The sequence below is a fragment of the Neomonachus schauinslandi genome, chromosome 7 (genome assembly GCF_002201575.2).
Source record: "Neomonachus schauinslandi chromosome 7, ASM220157v2, whole genome shotgun sequence".
NCBI classification, from domain to species: Eukaryota; Metazoa; Chordata; class Mammalia; order Carnivora; family Phocidae; genus Neomonachus; species Neomonachus schauinslandi.
In genome coordinates, this window is record NC_058409.1 from 55,001,839 (window position 1) to 55,025,704 (window position 23,866).

A 23,866-nucleotide genomic window follows, 5' to 3' on the forward strand; every position below is an offset into this window, starting at 1 on the left:
GTGCCCGGCAGATAGCAGCAGGGCCTGGTTACCAGAAAGCAGATGTGTTTCTTGTTTCTGGGTCTGGCCTCAGGGACATGCTGGGGATACTAGTCAGCATCAGGAGCTTCAGTCTTGATGGTGCTGGAATGAGTGGCTATGGAAACCCTCAGGCAAATGAGTCAGCCCATGGGTCATCCTGAAGGGATACATGGCTCCGTATGCCTGGGAGAAAACAAAGGTTTAGGAGGTCAAGTCTCAGAACCTGCATTTGCAGCATGTACACGTGCCATACATTCTGGGGTAAATTCTTCATTCTGGAAGCCCTTTTACAAGCTGATAAAAAAACTACTAAATGGTAAAAGAAGAACTGTAAGTTGTATGGAAAAAATATTGTATCTCAGCAGTAATCATTTATCTGCAATTTAACACCAGGGAGCTCTGGCTCCTGTCTAATTTGCAGTGGATTTTTTCTATGATGGCTATAAGCAGTTCCTAAGGAAGGAAGGCAAGAAGGAAAATATAAAAACCGGTGAGAGTGGGGCGCCTGGGTGGCCCAGTCAGGTAAGCGTCAGATTCTTGGTTTCAGCCCAGGTCATGATCTGGGGTTGTGAGATGGAGTCCCACATCTGGATCCACACTTGGTCCAGAGTCCCCTTGAGACTCTCCCTCTCCCTCTGCCCCTCCCCTACCCCCACTTGCTCATGCTCTCTCTCAAATAAGTAGATAAAACTTAAAAAAAAACAAAACAGTGAGAGTAAGAGAAAGCTGGTGGGCATGCTTTAGGAAAGCAGTTTGACAAAATGTCATCACCCTTTAGATGTCCATAACCTTGGGCCCAGTTGCATGACTTTTGGAAATCAGTCCTCAAGAGATCATTTTAAGTAACAAAAAAACCCACGATAGACTTACACATTTTAATAGCATCCTTATGTGTGTATTAGTAAAAATCTGGAAACCCTTCATGTGTTCAACCCTAGACAATTATACCCATTTAAAAGGCATGAATGAGGGGCGCCTGGGTGGCTCAGTCGGTTAAGCGACTGCCTTCGGCTCAGGTCATGATCCTGGAGTCCCGGGATCGAGTCCCGCATCGGGCTCCCTGCTCGGCAGGGAGTCTGCTTCTCCCTTTGACCCTCCCCTCTCTCCTGCTCTATCTCATTCTCTCTCTCAAATAAATAAATAAAATCTTTTAAAAAATAAATAAATAAATAAATAAAATAAAAGGCATGAATGATGTGCATATAATGGCACTGAGAAGTGCTTCTAATATTTAATTTTTTATAAAGCAAGATGCAATGATGTATATATGGTATGAAACCCACAATATGGGAGGAAAAAATAGGTCTCTGTGGGATCGATTAACAAAAGCTAATGGGAAATATACCAACCTATTTAAACTTGTGTTTGGAGAGTAGGACTACTTTTTTCCTTTTATGTTTTTTCCTACCTCTTTCCTGAGTAGGTACTACTTCTCTAACAAAAAAGCAATCATATCAAAATAAAGCAAAAATCAAATAAACAAATAGGAAAAAAAAAACAACAAAAACTCTGTCACCACATTCTTCTCTTCCCAAAGTGCAAAGGTGTGTGGTGCTACCCCTGCTATGATTTTTTACCAGACACTCTTGAGCCTAATTAGTTCTTCATGCCTCACTATGTTATTCAAGCAGGGGATAAAAATGTTAGAAAATTCTAATTTTAGAATTTGACCCACATTTGACATCTTCACGATTATTCCAAAATTATCTTGTGGAACAATGAAATTCTCTAAAACTTTCTGAAGACATAAAAATGTCTTTAACCAGCCAGACTCTAAAACCAGAAACATCTCTATTTGTTCCCATATCTACCAGAATGTTCAGCACAGCATTTTATCAACATATGTAACCAGAGCTGGACTTTTTCCGCTAATAAACTTTATACTTACACCAAAAGGGCTGGTCACTTATTTTCCTGTGGAATTCATCTTTCCTCATCAAGTAGTAAACATTATTTTCTCAAAACTAAAGCTTTATTTTGACTGCCTAATTATATTAGTCGTCTTCTTATTTAATTTATGTATTAACCCACATACTATTTAGTATTTGAAGAATCTAATTAATTATTCCATAAGCTCCTTTATTTATTTATTTTTTAAAGATTTTAGGGGTGCCAAGGTGGCTCAGTCAGTTGAGCGTCTGCCTTCGGCTCAGGTCATGACCCCAGGTCCTGGGATCGAGTCCCGCATCGGGCTCCCTGCTCAGCGGGGAGTCAGCTTCTCCCTCTGCCTGCCACTCCCCATACTTGTGCTCTGTTTCTCTGTCAAATAAAATCTTTAAAAAGAGAGAGAGAGATTCTATTTATTTATTTGAGAGAGAGAGCACGAATTGGGGGAGGGACAAGCAGGAGAGGGACAAGCAGACTCCCCACTAAGCAGGGAGCCCAAAGCGGGGCTCGATTCCAAGACCCTGGGACCATGACTTGAGCTGAAGGCAGACACCATAAGCTCCTTTAAAAAAAACTAGAGTGGGGCGCCTGGGTGGCTCACTTGGTTAAGCATCTGACGGTTGGTTTCAGCTCAGGTCATAGTCTCAGGGTCATGATCTCAGGGTTATGAAATCAAGCTCCACATTGGGTGCAGGGTCTGCTTGAGACTCTCTTCCTCTCCTTCTGTCCTACCCCCCAAAATCAATCAATCAATCAGTCAATCTTTACAAAAGTCCTAGAGCTTTATTTCTTTAACTTCTACCTTACTTGACCCGTGTTTTTGGGTACTTAATTTCACTTACTCCTTTTGTTATAGTTACACATTAAATTATCTATTTGCTGAGAGTGAATCAAGCACCCACAGACTCATTATTTCTCTACAGTGAAGGCAACATGGGTACTTGATAGAACCACACAGAAGTGACTACACCAAGTATCTCTCAAAACGGAATCCATGAAAATTATTTGAGCTGCTTGTGATAATGCAGATTTCTGGGCTCTATCCCACACCTATAATCAGAATCTCTGCAATGGGGACTGGACCATCCACATTTTTAACAAGGGGCAGAGGTGATTCTTATGCACACCAAACTTTGAAATCAATGGAATTAATATTTATTTATTTATTTACTTATTTAAGGTTTTGTTTATTTATTTGTCAGAGAGAGAGCACATACAAGCAGGGGGAACAGCCGGCAGAGGAAGAAGCAGTCTCCTTGCTGAGCAAGGAGCCTGATGCGGGACTTGATCCCAGGACCCTGGGATCATGACCTGAGCCGAAGGCAGGCGTTTAACCAACTGAGCCACCCAGGCCTCCCTGGAACTAATTTTTAAAAGAAATCTCTGATCTAGTATATTTTGTGGTCGGGAAGTAGAAAACCACAGTTTCTGTTAAAATGCTAACATTTTTCATTACCCTTTAGATTATCGTGTCTATCTGCAAAGCTATTAGAGTATTAAGATTTTGTAGATATTTCTCCCTAGATACTGTTCCTAAATATCTAACTATATCTGTTGAAAGATTTAGCCTTACAAATAATTGTCTCTATCATTTACTTTACCTTTTATGTATAGAAATGGACACCTTCTCCTCTAGAGATACAACTCAATGCTCTGCATTCGTGTAAGATTTTAAATGTAATTTTTGAATATGTAACACTCATATGGTTCAGAACAAAAGGATGTACAGTGAAAATTTCCCCTCACACTCCTATTATTTCCTCAGAGGCAACCACACTTAACAACTTCTTGAATATGGTGCTGGATGTATTTAAAAAATAATCTGGAAATGGGATGCCGGGCTAGCTCAGTTGGTGGAGCATGCAACTCTTAATCCCAGGGTCCTGAGTTCAAACCCCATATTGGGCATGGAGCCCTACTTAAAAACAGCCACAACCCCCGTTGACATACAGATATCAATCAGGCATTGCCGCATAACAACCACACAAAACCCCAGAGGTGTACCAATAAGTGTTTATTACTCATGCTCTGGGATAGTCGGGTAGATAGTTGTGCTGACATATTCTGGGCATCTGTTAGCTGACTGAGGAAGGCCTGCACTGGGATGACTGGGGTGACTTGACCATGCTCCATAGGTCTCTCATCTTCAAGCCAACTAATCCTGACATATTCTCGTGGCAACGGCAGAGAAGCAAAAAAGGAGGAAACGTGCAGGACATCTTGAGGTCTGGAATTGGAAGTGGCCTATCCTCACTACAGTCATATTCTTTTGGCCAAAGCAAGACACAAGCCCGTCCCAGATTCAAGGGGATGGAGAAATCGACACTGCCTCTTTAGTAAAAGGAATTTCAAAGCCACATGGCAAAGGCATGTCTATAAAGAGTGGTGAAGAATTGATGTCACCATTGAAATTTGTACACAACGTCTGAGAACTTAACCATGATCCTTTTTTTTTTTTTTTTAAGATTTTATTTATTTGCGAGAGAGAGAATGAGAGACAGAGAGCATGAGAGGAAGGCGGGTCAGAGGGAGAAGCAGACTCCCTGCTGAGCAGGGAGCCCAATGTGGGACTCGATCCCGGGACTCCAGGATCATGACCTGAGCCGAAGGCAGTCGCTTAACCGACTGAGCCACCCAGGCGCCCTTAACCATGATCCTTAAAGAAATGGCTTAGCATTCAGATATTGTACTTTCATAACAACATGGCTATGATCGCTGAAGATTTTTTCATTGTTTAGATAGTTTTTAATGTCAACAGAAAGACTATAAAAACTCATGTCAAAGCGCTGGGTCCCAGACTCAGCTCAGCCAGCGCATGTGTTACCATGTCCTGTGTGCGAGAGGAAACGACGAGTCCTGACCCCGGGGAGTCGTTGAGGAGACATGAAGTATAACGCTTTAAGTCCGACCAAAGAAAAGTGAGGATTTTAATGGAAGATTTGCTCTCAACTCTCTGACTTCCTTGGACAAGGGTGCTGACGTCCTAACAAGCCACTTAGGGGAAAGTGGTGTGATCACGTACAGTTTTCACCCTTCTTTGTCAACATGTTTTTTAAGATTATTTTTAGTGTTTCAGTACTGATTCAAATCTTGGCCTGTTTAAAATCAGAATAGTCATGCTCACAAAGTGACCCTTAAGAAAGGTTCATGAAACAAATGTCAGAGTTAATACTGGCTTCTGCTTCCCATTTGACTTAATTTCAATTTGCTATTTTGCTGATTTTAATAAACTCTTTCTTAAGATAACAGTGCCTCAGATGCTATCGGTAGCCTCATCCAGATGTTAAAATAATAATAGTAATAACCTTTTAACTAGAATTTTCAAATACTCTAATCTGCCTGTGGAATTATTTAGACATTTAACATTTGTGGACCCGACCACACTCAGTACTACTGGCTCGCGTGCAGACTCTAGAAATGGAGCATTTCCCTCTGATAATAGGTGAGACGCAGGACTCGGTGACACACAGGGATCAGGGCACACATAGTTCAGGGGGTCTAGACATACACTTCCCAGCTCGGAGCCTGCTCTGCAGGTTTGGAGATGGGATTGGGGCATAGAGCATCCCTGGAGGCAGCAGGCATTTCCTGTGGACACGGCCCCGCTGACATCAGATTGGAGCTACCCCTGTGCTGAGTGAGACACATACAAACTGCACACAGCGTCGTCGTACGGAGACACATGCCTTCTCCACTTTGTCCTTTCCCTTCGCACTTGCCACTGGTGCCCACAGGCATAGTGTAGGACCCATTATTGGTGGCCCTCTGAGCTCAGTCAGAGGAAGTCAGAGAAACTTTCTGACAAAAAAAGGATGGAAGCACGCCCTGACATAGATGGGAAGCAACTGAAACTCACCTACATTGCTGGTGGCACATATATTTAAAATGGCACAACCTCAAGGGCGCCTGGGTGGCTCAGTCAGTTAAAGCATTCTATTATTGATTTTGGCTCGGGTCATGATCTCAGCGTCGTGGGATGGGGCCCCATGTCGGGCTCCGTGCTTGGCTCAGGGTCTGCTTGGGATTCTCTCTCTCCCTCTGCCTCTCCCCCCACTCACAGGTGTGGGCTCTCTCTCTCTCTCTCAAATTAATAAATAAATAAAAATTGTTTTAAAAATGGCACAACCTCTTTTGAAAAAGGCTTGGCAGTTTCTTTTTCTTTCTTTTTTGGTTTGCCACTTTCTTTTTTTCTTTACTCATTTGTTTCTTTTTTAAATTTATTTCACTTCAATTTAATCAACATATACTTTATTATTAGTTTCAGAGGTAGAATTTAATGATTCATCAGTTGCATATAACACCCAGTACTCATTACATCAAGTGTCCTCCTTAAGGCCCATCACCCAGTTACCCCATCCCTCGCAACTCCCCCTCCAGCAACCTCAGTTTGTTTCCTAGAGTCCAGCCTCTCTTATAGTTTATCTCCCTCTCTGTTTTCATCTTATTTTATTTTTCCTTCCCTTAACCTATGTTCATCTGTTTTGTTTCTTAAATTCCACATATGAGTAAAATCATATGATATTGTCTTTCTCTGATTGACTTACTTCGCTTAGCATAATACCCTCTAGTTCCATCCACATCGTTGCAAATGGCAAGATTTCATTCTTTTTGATGGCTGAGTAATATATATACACCACATCTTCTTTATCCATTCATCTGTCGATGGACATCTGGGCTTCTTCCATAGTTTGGCTATTGTGGACATTGCTGCTGTAAATATTGGGGCACATGTGCCCCTTCGAATCACTATGTTTGTATCCCTTGGATAAATACCTAATAGTGCAATTGCTGGGTCATAGGGTAGCTCTATTTTTAACTTTTTGAGGAACTTCCATACTGTCTTCCAGACTGGCTGCACCCGCTTGCGTTCCCACCAACAGTGTAAGAGGGTTCCCCTTTCTCTGCATCCTCACCAACATCTGTCGTTTCCTGACTTGTTAAGTTTAGCCATTCTGACGGGTGTGAGGTTTTGATTTGTATTTCCCTGATGTCGAGTGATGTTGAGCATTTTTTCGTGTGTCTCTTGGCCATTTGTATGTCTTCTTTGGAGAAATGTCTTCATGTCTTCTTCCCATTTCTTGACTGGATTTTTTTGTTTTTTGAATGTTGAGTTTGATAAGTTCTTTATAGATTTTGGATACTAGCCCCTTATCTGATAAGACATTTGCAAATATCTTCTCCCGTTCCGTAGGCTGACTTTTAGTTTTGTCGACTGTTTCCTTTGCTGTGCAAAAGCTTTTTATCTTGATGAAGTCCCAATAGCTCGTTTTTGTTTTTGTTTCCCTTGCCTTTGGTGACGTGTCTAGGGAGAAGTTGCTGCAGCTGAGGTCACAGAGGTTGCTGGCTGTGTTCTCCTCTAGGATTTTGATGGTTTCCTGTCTCACATTTAGGTCTTTCATCCATTTTGAGTCTATTTTTGTGTGCGGTGTAAGGAAATGGTCCAGTTTCATTCTTCTGCCAAGTGGCTGTCCAATTTTCCCAACACCATTTGTTGAAGAGACTGTCTTTTTTCCATTGGACATTCTTTCCTGCTTTGTCAAAGATTAGTTGATCATAGAGTTGAGGGTCCATTTCTGGGCTCTCTATTCTGTTCCATGGATCTATGTGTCTGTTTTTGTGCCAGTACCATACTGTCTTGATGATGACAGCTTTGTAATAGAGCTTGAAGTCCAGAATTGTGATGCTACCAGCTTTGCTTTTCTTTTTCCACATTCCTCTGGCTATTCGGGGTCTTTTCTGGTTCCACACAAATTTTAGGATTGTTTGTTCCAGCTCTGTGAAAAATGTTGATGGTATTTTGATAGGGATGGCATTGAATGTGTAGATTGCTTTGGGTAGCATAGACATTTTAATAACATTTTTTCTTCCAATCCATGAGCATGGAATGTTTTTCCATTTCTTTGTGTCTTCCTCAATTTCTTTCACAAGTGTTCTATAGTTTTTAGGGGTTCCTGGGTGGCTCAGTGAGTTAAGCATCTGCCTTCAGCTCAGGTCATGATCTTGGAGTCCTGGGATCAAGCCCCGCATCTGGGTCCCTGCTCAGCAGGGAGTCTGCTTTTCCCTCTGCCTCTGCCTGCCTGTCTGCCTCCTTGTGATCCCTCTCTCTCTCTCCCTCTCTCTTTGTCAAATAAATAAATAAAATATTAAAAAAAATAAGTGTTCTATAGTTTTCGGGGTACAGATCCTTTACATCTTTGGTTAGGTTTATTCCTAGGTATCTTATGGGTTTTGGTGCAATTGTAAATGAGATCGATTCCTTGATTTCTCTTTCTTCTGCCTCATTGTTAGTGTATAGAAATGCAACTGACTTCTGTGCCTTGATCTTATATCCTGCAACTTTGCTGAATTCCTGTATGAGTTCTAGCAATTTTGGGGTGGAGTCTTTTGGGTTTTCCATATAGAATATCATGTCATCTGTGAAGAGTAAGAGTTTGACTTCTTCTTTGCCGATTTGGATGCCTTTTATTTCTTTTTGTTGTCTGATTGCTGAAGCTAGGACTTCCAGGACTATGTTGGACAACAGTGGTGAGAGTGGACATCCCTGTCGTGTTCCTGACCTTAGGGGAAAAGGTGTCAATCTTTCCCCATTGCAGATGATATTCGCTGTGGGTTTTTCATAGATGGCTTTTATGATGTTGACGTATGTTTCTTTTATCCCTATACTGCAGAGAGGGGTTTTTTTTTTTTGTAAGATTTTATTTATGAGACAGCGAGAGAGGGAACACAAGCAGGGGGAGTGGGAGAGGGAGAAGCAGGCTTCCCGCCGAGCAGGGAGCCCGATGCGGGGCTCGATCCCAGGACCCTGGGATCACGACCTGAGCCGAAGGCAGACGCTTAATGATTGAGCCCCCTAGGCGCCGCCAGCAGAGAGTTTTGATCAAGAAAGGATGCTGTACTTTTGTCAAATGCTTTTTCTGAATCTACTGAGAGAATCATATGGTTCTTGTCCTTTCTTTTATTTTTTTATTTATTTTTTTTTTAAAGATTTTATTTATTTATTTGAGAGAGAGAATGAGAGATAGAGAGCATGAGAGGGGAGAGGGTCAGAGGGAGAAGCAGACCCCCCGCTGAGCAGGGAGCCCGATGTGGGACTCGATCCCGGGACTCCAGGATCATGACCTGAGCCGAAGGCAGTCGCTTAACCAACTGAGCCACCCAGGCGCCCTCTTGTCCTTTCTTTTATTAATGTGGTATATCACATTGATTGATTTGCAGATGTTGAACCAACCTTGCAACCCAGGAATAAATCCCACTTGGTCGTGGTGAGTAATCCTTTTAATGTACTGTTGGATCGTATTGGCTAGTATTTTGGTGAGAATTTTTGCATCTGTGTTCATCAGGCATATTGGTCTGTAATTCTCCTTTTTGGTGGGGTCTTTGTCTGGTTTTGGGATCAAGGTAATGCTGATGTCATAGAATGAGTTTGGAAGTTTTCCTTCCATTTCTATTTTTTGAAACAGCTTCAGAAGAATAGGTATTCTTCTTTAAATGTTTGGTAGAGGTGCGCCTGGGTGGCTTAGTTGGTTAAGTTTCTGCCTTCGGCTCAGGTCATGATCCCAGGTTCCTGGGATTGAGCCCCGCATCGGGCTCCCTGCTGAACGGAGAGTCTGCTTCTCCCTCTCCCTCTGCTGGTGGCTCCCCCTGCTTGTACTCCCTTTCTGTCAAATAAATAAAATATTTTTAAAAAAATTTTTTAAATTAAATGTTTGGTAGAATTCTGCTAGGAGGCCATCTGGCGGCAGTTTCTTATAAAGTTAAACATATACTGTCTTATAACCTAACTATTCTACTCTTAGGTGTTTTCTCAAGAAAAATGAAAACATATTCCACAAAAGACTTATATAAGAATGGTTATAACAGCTTGTATTCATAACAGCCTTAAAACTGGAAACAACCCAAATGACTCTCATAAATGAATGGATAATAAAATTGTGATGTATTCATATAGTGAATACTACTTGGCAATAAAAAGGAAGAAACTAGTGATATACTCACCAACATGGATGAATCTCAAATATGCTGAGTGGAAGAAGGCAAATACAAGAGTATAAACTGTATGATTCCATTTATATGGAATTCCAGAAAATACAAATCAATCTATACTGACAGAAAGCAGATCAGAGGTTGCCTGGGGTTGGGAGTGGAGGGGACAATTGACTGTAAAGGGTCAAGAAGAGATGATAGAAATGTTATGTATTTTGATCGTGGTGGTGGTTACATGGTGCATACATTTGTCAAAGTCCTTTGAACTATTCAGTTAATGTGGATGCAGTCTATTGTACATAAATTATACCTCAATAAAATGGGTGTTTTCAAAAAAGAGAGATTTGACAGCACTAATCATTAATAAAATTCTAATGAAAACTATAGTGAGATATCATGTCCTACCCATTAGAATAGTCATAATCAAACAAGAAGAAAATAACAAATGGAGGAAAGGCACAGCATGAGCAAAGTTCCAAAGGTATGATCGATCGTGCCCTAAGGTTCAGAGAACTCCAGTAGCCTGATATCAGAAGAACAAAGTGCACATGCTGAGCAGTCAGGAAATGAAACCAGAAAAGTGGGTTGGGGCCAATAAAGGGGGATCTTGAGGGTCATACTTATAGTTGTTTGACTTGGTCTCATGAGTAGCAGTGAACCTTCCAGTGACTTCAAGCAGGGCACTGACTTAAGGGGATGTGAGTTATTGAAAGATGGCTGAGGAGAGATGGTCTGGATGGAGAGAATCAGGCTCCACGGAGGGTGAGCGTCAGGAGGGCCCTGCTCTTCCAGAGCTGCCCCAGCCAATCTGACCTGTAGCTCTTGCTTTATCCCACTCAACTGCAGATGTCTTACGTGCATGTATCATTCTGAAAAATATTAAATTCTCATACCCTTTAACATGTCAGAAATTTCAAAACAAATTACTTTTCACTAAAAACAAACCAAAGCAGGGGCGCCTGGGTGGCTCAGTTGTTTGAGTATCCGATTCTTGATCTCAGTTCTGGTCTTGATCTCAGGGTTGTGGGTTCAAGCCCCACATTGGGCTCCATGCTGGGTGTGAACCTACTTTAAAATAAATAAGAAACAAAAATAAAAACAATTCCTAATTAAGAATATTTTTTCATTGGGGCGCCTGGGTGGCTCAGTCGTTAAGCGTCTGCCTTTGGCTCAGGTCATGATCCCAGGGTCCTGGGATCGAGTCCCACATCGGGCTCCCTGCTCGGCGGGAAGCCTGCTTCTCCCTCTCCCCCTCCCCCTGCTTGTGTTCCCTCTCTCACTGTCTCTCTCTATCTGTTGAAAAATAAATAAAATCTTAAAAAAAAAAAGAGTATTTTTTCATTAAAAAAAAGAATATGCTTTCAACTCTAGCTTTTCAAATCTCTGCTACACCATCCCTCTCTTCCTCCTCACTCCGGCTCCCTACTCAGCTGGGAATTGCTGTTCGGCAGCAAACTTCAGAAGAAGGGTCACATGTAAGGTTAGCCTGGGCTATGAGAGTTACTTTAAACAAGTCTTATTTAGACCAGAGCATCCTTGGGCTCTCAGAACCATACTAGGCGCTGGCAGGCCCCCATGTTAGGAATGACTTCCTAAAAAAAAAAAAGAAAGAAAGAAAAAAAAATGGAAAGACTTCCCTTCGATTCATTCTGATTATAAGAGACATACCTGCCAACTGTGAAGGAACACACCTGAACAGCTGAGCTGAGTCTTGTCTGCTATAAGGATGCTCCCGCCTCCCTCCTCATTCCATAGTGTGTCCAGTCATAAGAATCACCTGGGAGGCTTGTAAAGCGCAGAGATCCCCCGGGAGATGGTGATTTGGGAACTGGCACTGGCACCTGGAATGTGTATGCTTCACAAGCGCCCCAGGTGATTCTTATGACCAGGTAAGTTTGAGAAAGGCCTTGAAGACTCTGCCAGCCCTGCTGGTAGCCGTGGCTGTTACCCTGAGAAGGGGAAGGGGTTCACAGCACAGCAGATGCCCAAGCGTGCTATGCATTCTGCTGCTCAGCCCCACAGAAGCTTCGGCAGCGCGGAGAGGAGTGGGGCGGGCCTGGGTGCTCCCCCACCGCAGCCTCCTGCTGTCAACCGCCCCCCGGCCGGCCCGCGCCCCCAGCAGCTCAGCCCCAGGAGCCAATGGGACACTGATCTCCATCCATGGACTCCTGGAAACCAAGATCCAACAGCCAAGAGAAGAAAACTCTGCCCTGGAAAGGTTTGTTCAGCTTTTCTTGTAAAGGGAGCTAGAGGGTTTGGGGCCATTTAGCTAAACCTTAAGAGAATGCTGTGGACCTAGCTATTGTTTAAGATTGTTCAATTCTGGGACCTGCGAGAATTCAAAGGGAAATGCCTGGTTGTCCCTAAGGAATCTATGAACTGACCTGCTGGTAGACAGAGGGAAGGAGGGCAGGGGAGAAGCAGGGTGCGGAGGGAAGAACTCTCTATAAGAGCCTACCCAAGGAGAAGGGCATGGTAGGAAGAGCGTTTTGCTTTTGCACGTGCACCTCATCTTTGAGCAACACTGGAGAAAAAGTCTTGTTTCAAATATGTAAGTGTTCATGTAGTTGAAGCTTGCCTTCCCACATTAGTGTAAAGTTTTCCACAGGCAGATCCCGAGACAGGATGTGGGTACAAAGAGTTTATCTTGGAAGTACAGGGAACACCTCTAGGGAAGTGGGGAAATGCTACGGGATGGTACAGCAGCTGCCAGAAGGTACCCTATTCACCTAGTTAGCCTGGGGGGGGGGGGTGGTGACTGGAACCTAACCTAGTGCGGCAACTCTGGGAGCCTGTGAAATGATCCACTTGTGGGGCCACCTGCCTGGAGCATTCGGTAGAGCACGTGACTCTTGATCTTAGGCTTGTGAGTTCAAGCCCCATGTTGGGTGCAGAGATTACTTAAAAATAAAATCTTACAATGACCCTACTTGGGCAAGGGAGCAGATGTATTTATACAACAATATCTGCAGGGTATGGGCTGAGCGTTGCTCCTAGGGTCGAGGGTATTCATTCCCTGGCACTGCTGGACCTCTGCACAGGACCACATTTAGGAAAGCGATGTTCTGGTTTCAGAAAAAAGCCTCAGAGCAGAGATGGAGGGTTGGCAGGCAGCCAGAGGAGAATGAATCAGCAAGGTCGGAGGAAGGCAGGCAGGGCACTGAGAGCATTGACTGCGTCTGTTAATCCCCAAACTCACTGGAGCCCTCCTGAAATGTTTTCACCCAGTACGTGGAACACAGTTTAACCCTTTCTTCGTGGTTAAAGAGCTCAGCTATCAGTCCCCTCTGGCCTAGCCGCTGTTGAGGCGGTAGAATGATCTGCTTCAGCAGCACGGTTGTCCGCCTCTTGACACTTGGGAGCTCTTGCTCTGCTTTTCCTAGTTCTCCTGTCTCCTCCTTCTTCACCTGCGGGTGAGGTCGAGGGCCTGCCTGCAGCCGCACTGCTCCTTCTCAGCCCCTGACTGGTCTGTGGGGAGCTGGAAAGCAGAGGCATAATCAAGCTTGTTGCAAGTATGATGGGAAAAAAAGGGGAAAGATGGCAACAGGGCCAGGCGATCTCCTGTGAGTGTTCTGAAAAGTTTCAGGTCCTCTGGCTCATCAGAAGCCATTTCTGCCTCTTCCTTAAAACTTGGCTTCAAGTTGTGACTTTGTTGAAGAAAGGACTTTGGGACAAGTAGAGGGTCTCACTTCTGAAGTGACCAGAGGGATTCCTTGTACAAAAATGCATTTGCCTTCTTGACTGAGGCCCAGACAGGAGCAGCTACCACATGGGATCACTGCAGAGACAGGTGACAGAGCCAAAGAGGGCCACATAAAGAGAGGCTGGCTTTATTACAGGCAAAGTGGGACGGTGACTCCTAAGTTATGAAGTCACATCTTGGAGAATCCCTGGAGTTGGCTCTCAAGGCACCTGGTGTAATGTAGACTCCTGGCAAATCCTGGAGCCCACTCCACAGGTAGCCACAGGAAGAAAACATTTAAATGAGACCTAGGCTCTCAAACTCTTTATTTACATAAGAATGTTAGAATCATAGGTTTCCACTACCCCCACTCATGTTGAAGAAGGACATGCCCTGAGACTGCTCAAATGTGGCAAATAAATCTTACAAGCATCTTCAGACCATTTAGGAAAACACATGTCAATTACAACCTCATTACCAGGGCAGCAAATTATCAAGTAAGACAACCTATTACAAGCCTCAATTTAGAGGTGAAAGGCCATGACAGAAATTTCTGAAGTCACAGTATCGCATAAGACCCCACTGTTCAAATAATATATCCAAACACAACTTGGTAATAATTATAAACAATCACTACATGTCTACACTGAACAGGAGAACAAGATGGATTTTCTGTAAATGCTGTCAATTGAATGATTTATTGGAGAATATTCTTGGAATTAGTTTGAAGATACAGAATTGATATCTCTCTACAACTATAGAGAATCGGCAATATCATCTCATTCTCTTTCTGACACTTTTTTTTTTTTGGTTTAGTAGTTAATTAAGAAGACTTGAAATTTTAAAGTTTAGACTGCAGAATATCATTAGATTAATTTATAAGGAATAGCAAATCTGAGGAACTCAAGCTTTGTTAGAAGTAATCAAGAAAGGGGCACCTGGGCTGGGGGGTGCTCAGTCGATTAAGTGTATGCCTTCGGCTCAGGTCATAATCTCAGGGTCCCGGGATCGAGTCCCACATCAGGCTCCCTGCTCAGCAAGGAGCCTGCTTCTCTCTCTACCCCTCCCCCCTGCTCGTGATCTCTCACTCTCTCTCAAATAAACAAATAAAATCTTTAAAAAAAAAAAAAAGAAGTAATTAAGAAAGAGCAGATAGGGTTTTACTCATAAAAATAGAATAAGGGTTGGCCATGTTCTAACTCAGAATTGACGTGGTTATTTTCTTTTGGAACAAAGTCATCAGTCATATTGAAGGTTAAGAGTCAAAGCTGCAAACTGCAGCCCGGACACTAGCCCAGTGTTACACTGCTCAGAAGACAGGGCAAGTCATGGGCTAGTGTGAGTCTTGTCAGCCACGGTCTCCCACACCACAGCTAGCCATCAGCGGCAACCTCTTGCAACAAGAAAGACAGTGGTGGTGACAAACAAGATCAGTAAGTAGGTGGGCAGGGTGTTAGTTTCCTCTCTAGTCCGAGTTCTAAAACGAAAGCTAGGAAAAGCACAAAAAAAGACTACCCCACACATTCTGAAACTAGTGGTGATGACTGCACAATGTTACGACTATACTAAAAACCACTGAACTATATACTTGTAAATGGTGAATTTTATGTGGTGTGAATTTTATCTTCCCCAGAAAAAGCTCTCCAAGAGATCCTAATGCACCACCGTGGTTGAGACCCACTAATCTGGGGATTACTAGGGTGACTGGGGATCAGTATACTGATTTTTCTTTCTGCCTTGGGCTCTGATGTGGCTTCATACTAAGTGATCCTGTCACTATTTAAATGCTGTTATTTTGCCCGTTGTGAATTTTTTTGGATTTTTTACAACGTTATATTGACATATTCAGTGGTTTTTAGTATAGTCGTAACATTGTGCAGTCATCACCACTAGTTTCAGAATGTGTGGGGTAGTCTTTTTTTGTGCTTTTCCTAGCTTTCGTTTTAGAACTCGGACTAGAGAGGAAACTAACACCCTGCCCACCTACTTACTGATCTTGTTTGTCACCACCACTGTCTTTCTTGTTGCAAGAGGTTGCCGCTGATGGCTAGCTGTGGTGTGGGAGACCGTGGCTGACAAGACTCACACTAGCCCATGACTCGCCCTGTCTTCTGAGCAGTGTAACACTGGGCTAGTGTCCGGGCTGCAGTTTGCAGCTTTGACTCTTAACCTTCAATATGACTGATGACTTTGTTCCAAAAGAAAATAACCACGTCAATTCTGAGTTTTTTAGCACTCCCTTAAATTTTGCATGCTGATCCCAACCCTGGGGCTGAAGGAAATAGATGTAGGGAGTCCTCAGCTTACGGGTGAGTTGAAACTATAGATGTGAATGAGATTGCAGGGGGAGGGGATGTAGAGTAGAAGAGAGAGAGTATCAGGCCAGAATTTGGCGGGGGACATGTGCATTTAAGAGTCAGTAGAAGAGTAGAAGGAAAAAGAAAATCCATAAGGGAGACCTGTAGTCAGCGAGGAAGGAAGAAAACTTCCAGAAGGCAGGGCAGTGATAAAGCCAAGACAGACAAGTTTCCAAGAGAGGATGTCAGACACTCTAGAAGATTCAGGTAGGATGCCATCCAGGAAGAGGCACTGGGTTGGGCCACGGGACTTGGGGTGTGCGGTCCGCTGGACCTGTGAGAGGAGTGAAAGCGAGGTAGGCATGGGGAGGCCCTGGGGGAGGGAAGGTCAGCAGCTCCTGGTGACCACTCTCACGGGAAGGAGAGAAGGTGCTGGAAAAGAGACAGTTGAATTGAGATCATAACATACTTCAGCGTGAAAAAGCTCTGAACACGTCTGTGAAAAGAAAAAGAACGCAGACCAAGGGAAGGAGGAAGCTTTGAAGGAGTGAGGAAATCAGGTGGAAGACTGTGGCTTCCTCCGAGGAGGGAGGACATGCCCTGAGGAGAACACAGAATGGACCTGAGGAAGACCGTCTGAGCTGCCCTTAAACCAACCTGTGGCACAAGCCCGCGCCCTGGAAAATGCCGCAGGCGTCCCCACTCTGCTCCACCAACCCTCCCCGCTCCTAATACTCGCCCTGCTTGGCTGTTCTGGTGCTGTGCCGCCCCCCCTAGTGGCCCTGTCGCCGCCCCGGCCCTATTTTGGCTCCAGGCCTCAGCTCTCACCACCTGCCCAGCCACAAGGATTAGTGACCTAGTGGAGGAGGTGCTCTCTGGGCTTTTATTTTTGTTGTTTCTCTTGGGAACTGTACACCTTAGAATCTGCTTGCCTGGTTCCTAAGTGGGCAGCACCCCAACATCACAGCCCCAGGCCTTTTCTCAGTCAAGCCTGCGGGCACCCAGCTCCTGCCTGAAGTGAATGTGTGTGTGCCCGGGGGGCACATCTGCTCCGGGTGTCTTCACCCCTGAGGGCGCCACTTCTCACTAAAGCAGAAGGCCCAGTGTTCACCTCTGTGCTGGGAGGACAGCGGCGGGGGAGGGGCTTATGGAGAGCCTCCCGACCAGGGATCCTCCATCCAGCGCCCCAAGCGTCCAGCTGGACCTGGAAGCAGGAATTTTGACTCTTCTCCCATGGCATGAAGAAAGACACTCTAGGGCAGGAATTTCAGGTGGGAGGCCTTCATGGGTGGGGATTAGAAGGCCAGGGCCCTGGGCCAAGCGGGTGTGAGGAAATGGAGGGGTGCGTGAGAGGGGTCAGTGAAATGGTTGCCACGGAGTCTGAACCAGTTAGACAAGGGAACGAAGCAGGAGGGCTGACAGGCTAGGAGGATGGGCAGGAGACAAGGGACACGTGGTAACTGCAGGGTCAAAGAGGGGATTTGATGGGGAAGAAGGACAGTGCGAACAACAAAGGCAGAAGGAGGAGTCCCATGTTTCAGAGGTGGGGCTGTCGGGGACACAACAAGGCGGCATGGTGGACCCAGGAGTGGGATGTTGAGGGGAGCTGAGGTGAAAGGCCAGAAGCAGGGAAGGACCAGGAGGCTGTGCGTTTGGGTCAGCGGTGGGTGCACAGGGAAACAGTGCGGGTGGTAGTTAAACGTTCTTCACACCCACAGGGCCCACACTGTGAATTTCATCTCCGTTTTGACTAGTCCTGAGTCTTCAGGCAAGTCACTGAAGTTCACTGGGCCTTAGCTTCCTCATCTATAAAATGGGAGCACAGTAAGTGCTTCCTGCCCACTGCTTTGAGGATTAAAATGAGAAGGTATCTGTAATACACAGCACCTAGCCAATAGTCAGATGTGATAAATACTGCTGGTAGTGTGGGCTTCCTTTCCCTGCCCCATCGCCTAAGAAACACCAGATAAAATGTTCGGAAAAGTTATCTAAGAAAATCGTGGTGGATGGTTTTGGTCACCAGCCCCACATCTTTTCCTTCCTAATAGTTGTCTGATTCTTACCAAGTTTCACAAAGCTCTCCCCACCGCACACAGCCTGTGTGTTTCAAGGAAGACTGATTCCCTCCACCCCCAGACCCAGAAGTGGGCCTGGTAAACCTGAAAGTAATCCAGTCCCCTGGACCCAGGAGCTATTCAGGAATAGGTGTGTGCCCTGATTCAGGCCAATGATATACAAGGGAGGTGTCCTAGAAATTTCTGGGAAAGAAGTTTCCTGGATTTTAAAAGGAAGAGAGATTTTCTCTTCCTCCAGATTATGTGGATGTAAAGGCTGTACTTTCATAAACTTTCAGTTTCTTCATTTTTTTTTAAGATTTTATTTATTGATGTGACACAGAGAGAGCACCCACGAGCAGGGGGAGTGGGAGAGGGAGAAGCAGGCTCCCCAATGAGCAGGGAGCCCGATGCAGGGCTCGATCCAGGACCCTGGGACCATGACCTGAGCCGAAGGCAGATGCTTAACGACTGAGCCATCCCGGCACCCCGGACCCTCAGTTTCTTCTTTTTAAAGACTGAATCCAGGGGCACCTGGGTGGCTCAGTTGATTAGGCATCTGCCTTCGGCTCAGGTCCTGATCTCAGGGTCCTGGGATCAAGTCCCATATCCAGTTCCCTGCTCATCGGGGAGTCTGCTTCTCCCTTCTCCCCTCCCCCCAGTCATGCTGTCTTTTCTCTCTCTCAAATAAATAATTTTTTTTAAAAAAGAACCACACATTAAAGAATGTGATTTATTTCATCCTCCTTCCTGCTTCCACTAAGACTTAGTAAAACCACCTGGGAGGAAGCAAGAGCGGGAAGATAGCAACTTTTGTTAGTGAGACTGTAAACTCCTGACAGATAGGACCTGGTATGTAGGTTTAGTTTCACATAACACTTCACACACTTTGCACTTGGCAAACTGTCAAGTAAAGGACCAAGCATCAGAAGCACCTAAAATCTGATTTACTTTTTGACGTCCACAAAGAGCTCGACATCCAGTTGCGGCTTAACTGTCGTTGAAAGTGATCTCCTAGGGGCGCCTGGGTGGCTCAGTTGTTGAGCGTCTGCCTTCGGCTCAGGTCGTGATCCTGGGGTCCTGGGATCGAGTCCCACATCGGGCTCCCTGCTCAGCAGGAAGCCCGCTTCTCCCTCTCCCACTCCCCCTGCTTGTGTTCCCTCCCTCGCTGTGTCTCTCTCTGTCAAATTCTTAAAAAAAAAAAAAGAAAAAAGAAAGTGATCTCCTGAGTTCTCCAGAGAGGTCCACCTGCTCTGTGGTAGGATAAGGATGGGGTTTCCAGTTGCGCATCTGACGACTCAGGCCAAGGTAAGATAGCGCTAACACGGAAAGCTCTGCCAAGATTCGTTTTTAAAGGAACGGGTTTCTGTCGCACAAACTGCATATTATTCAAAAGGTCATCCATTCATGTCCAGAGGCCACTTGGCTTTCTCTAAACCACTTTGCTGATGACCTAACGTAGGAAAGAATCTCATGCCTGGGGTCAGTTTCTTTCAGGGAACATTTACTTAGCATTTGAATGAGCTGGCTTCCCAGGAGGGGCAGTGGTTTAACCTTGGCCTCTGGTCTGTTCTGGACTCTGGGTTGTTCAGGGTGTTAGTCTAACCTTGGAGGCCCTCTGTTAGGTTCTCAGGATGGGTGCGGAATCCTGGGGCTCTCTGCCTCCCTGCACACTCTGGCTGCTGAAAACTGCAAGTGTGCAAGCACCATTGTGCCCCTACCCCCCACACACACACCCACCCAGATGAAATGACAGAAGGCAAAATTTTTGGCCAAAGAGTGCCAGACTGTAGAATTTGCAAGTGTTGGCAACTAGCCAGAACCTGGGTTTGTTCATTGCATGGGTCTAGGGTGAGGGGGTGATTTATGTTCACTTGCTTGGTTTTCTTTCCTCATACATGGTACCTTCCTAGAGTTGGCCGGGAGCCACAGTGGGTGTGCGGAGGGGTGATTCTTGTCTGAGGAGACTGCTGTCATGAGCAGAGCCTTTAAAAATGGCCCCTTGTTCCAGGATTAAGACCTGAGCAGTACCTAAGATACCTCACAAATGACCAAAATGGAAGAGTGACTGACTGTGGAAGGATCAGTTTCCCCTTCCACAGAGCAGAACAGAACTCTCTAAAAGGAGAGAGACACGAGTGTACCAGAGGTATTATAACCTAGGAACCAGCAAGGCATTTTCAGATTTTTAGTCTTCAGTCCGAGACGGAGCCTAGAAGGGTTTAGTGAAGCTGATATCCGTGGTCTTCCTTAACCAGCCTCTGAAAGGGCTTGTACCTTTCACTGATAGAGGCAATTCAAAAATTGTCTACATCACTTAGCCCAATTTTTCTTTCCTTTCCTCGCAATGCAATGTCCACATTCCTCAAAAAGTGACATGCATTTCTACCCCACTCATACCCTCTAAGGGTGCCAATCCCAATTAATTTATGGGTGAGATTGCTAAGGCGAGAAGGATCTGGTTAAAAGAATAACAGAGTACTGGCTCAAGGGCTTCACATGACTTCGTTCAACCCCACAACAGCCCAGAGTATAAGTACTGTTACTATTCCCATAGTGCGGAGAAGGACAGTGGGCCCAGAGAAGTTAATACACTTGCTAAGGAGACAGGTTTCAAGGGGATGGGGGACCAGCTTTGACACCAGGAAGCCTAACCCAGGGCTTCTCTTCTGGACAAACTGAAGTATTCTGGGCACTGACTGCCATAAGGCAGGTTCTTGTTTGAGTTCAGCACGTCTGTCCCACCACAGGCCATGTAATGACTTTGTTCTCCTACCCTTTTTCCTCTACTGGAACCCTGTCCAAGCCCACACTTGGGCAGCTTGCCCTGGCATCACGTGGCAGAATCCCATCATTTACCTATGAAATCCCCCTGGCTCCTCTCTAATCCACTCGAAGTACAGTTGGGAGCCCAAGGAATCAAAACACAGAGGGAAAGGTGGGACCAGCAGGCTCTGGGTGGAACTCAATTAAAATGTGGTCATTCCAACAATTTACAATAGGTGTACACTATGTTAAGATTATTATCAACGTAAAAACATGATACTCAGGGGCACCTGGGTGGCTCAGTCCATTAAGCATCTGCCTTCAGCTCAGGTCATGATCCCAGGGTCCTGGGATCCAGCTCCATGTGGGGCTCCCTGCTGAGCAGGGAGCCTGCTTCTCCCTCTCCTGCTCCTCCCGGCTTGTGCGAGCTCTCTCTCTGTCAAATAAATAAATAAAATCTTTAAAAAACAAACAAACACCCGACATCTAATAGTAAAACTTACGAGTCTCATAGACAAAGAGAAAATCCTGAAAGCAGCTCGGGAGAAGAGATATGTAACCTACAAGGGTAGAAACATTAGATTGGCAACAGACCTATCCACAGAGACCTGGCAGGCCAGAAAGGACTGGCATGATATATTCAGAGCACTAAATGAGAAAAATAGGCAGCCAAGAATACTCTATCCAGCTAGGCTGTCATTGAAAATTGAAGGAGAGATAAAAAGCTTCCAGGACAAACAAAAACTAAAGGAATTTGCAAACGCAAAACCAGCCCTACAAGAAATCCTGAAAGGGGTCCTCTAAGCAAAGAGAGAGCCTAAAAGCAACATAGACCAGAAAGGAACACAGACAATATACGGTAACAGTCACCTTACAGGCAATACAATGGCACTAAATTCCTGTCTTTCAATAGTTACCCTGAATGTAAATGGGCTCAATGCCCCAATCAAAAGACACAGGCTATCAGACTGGATTAAAAAACAAGACCCATCAATACGCTGTCTGCAAGAGACTCATTTTAGAACCAAAGACACCCCCAGATTGAAAGTGAGGGAGTGGAAAACCATTTACCATGCTAATGGACACCAAAAGAAAGCTGGGGTGGCAATCCTTATATCAGACAAATTAGATTTTAAACCAAAGACTGTAATAAGAGATGAGGAAGGACATTATATCCTACTTAAAGGGTCTATCCAACAAGAAGATCTAACAATTGTAAATATCTATGCCCCCAACATGGGAGCAGCCAATTATATAAGGCAATTAATAACAAAAGCAAAGAAACACATCGACAACAATACAATAATAGTGGGGCACTTTAACACCCCCCTCACTGAAATGGACAGATCATCTAAGCAAAAGATCAACAAGGAAATAAAGACTTTAAATGACACACTGGACCAAATGGACTTCACAGACATATTCAGAACATTCCATCCCAAAGCAACAGAATACACATTCTTCTCTAGTCCCCATGGAACATTTTCCAGAACAGATCACATCCTAGGTCATAAATCAGGTCTCAACCGGTACCAAAAGATTGGGATCATTCCCTGCCTATTTTCGGACCACAATGCTTTGAAACTAGAACTCAATCACAAGAGGAAAGTCAGAAAGAACTCAAATACATGGAGGCTAAAGAGCATCCTACTGAAGAATGAATGGGTCAACCAGGAAATTAAAGAATTTAAAAATACATGGAAACCAATGAAAATGAAAACACAACTATTCAAAATCTTTGGGATGCAGCAAAGGCAGTCCTAAGAGGAAAGTATATAGCAATACAAGCCTTTCTCAAGAAACAAGAAAGGTCTCAAGTACACAACCTAACCCTACACCTAAAGGAGCTGGAGAAAGAACAGCAAATAAAGCCTAAACCCAGCAGGAGAAGAGAATAAAGATCAGAGCAGAAATCAATGAAATAGAAACTAAAAGAACAGTAGAACAGATCAACGAAACTAGGAGCTGGTTCTTTGAAAGAATGAACAAGATTGATAAACCCCTGGCCAGACTTATCAAAAAGAAAAGAGAAAGGACCCAAATCAACAAAATCATGAATGAAAGAGGAGAGATCACAACCAACACCAAAGAAATACAAACAATTATAAGAACATATTATGAGCAACTCTATGCCAGCAAATTAGATAACCTGGAAGAAATGGATGCATTCCTAGAGATGTATCAACTACCAAAACTGAACCAGGAAGAAATAGAAAACCTGAACAGACCTATAACCACTAAGGAAATTGAAGCAGTCATCAAAAATCTCCCAAAAAACAAAAGCCCAGGGCCAGATGGCTTCCCAGGGGAATTCTACCAAACATTTAAAGAAGAATTAATACCTATTCTTCTGAAACTGTTCCAAAAAATAGAAATGGAAGGAAAACTTCCAAACTCATTTTATGAGGCCAGCATTACCTTGATCCCAAAACCAGACAAAGACCCCATCAAAAAGGAGAATACTAGCCAATAGGATCCAACAGTACATTAAAAGGATTATTCACCAGGACCAAGTGGGATTTATCCCTGGGCTGCAAGGTTGGTTCAACATCCGCAAATCAATCAACGTGATACAATACATTAACAAAAGAAAGAACAAGAATTATATGATCCTCTCAATAGATGCAGAAAAAGCATTTGACAAAGTACAGCATCCTTTCTTGATCAAAACTCTTCAGAGTATAGGCATAGAGGGTACATACCTCAATATCATAAAAGCCGTCTATGAAAAACCTACAGTGAATATCATTCTCAATGGGGAAAAACTGAGAGCTTTCCTCCTAAGGTCAGGAACACGGCAGGGATGCCCATTATCACCACTGCTATTCAACATAGTATTGGAAGTCCTAGCCACAGCAATCAGACAACAAAAAGAAATAAAAGGCATCCAAATCGGCAAAGAAGAAGTCAAACTCTCACTCTTTGCAGATGATATGATACTTTATGTGGAAAACCCAAAAGACTCCACCCCAAAACTTCTAGAACTCATACAGGAATTCAGTAAAGTGGCAGGATATAAAATCAATGCACAGAAGTCAGTGGCATTCCTATACACCAACAACAAGACCGAAGAAAGAGAAATTAAGGAGTTGATCCCATTTACAATTGCACCCAAAACCATAAGATACCTAGGAATAAATCTAACCAAAGAGACAAAGGATCTGTACTCAGAAAAC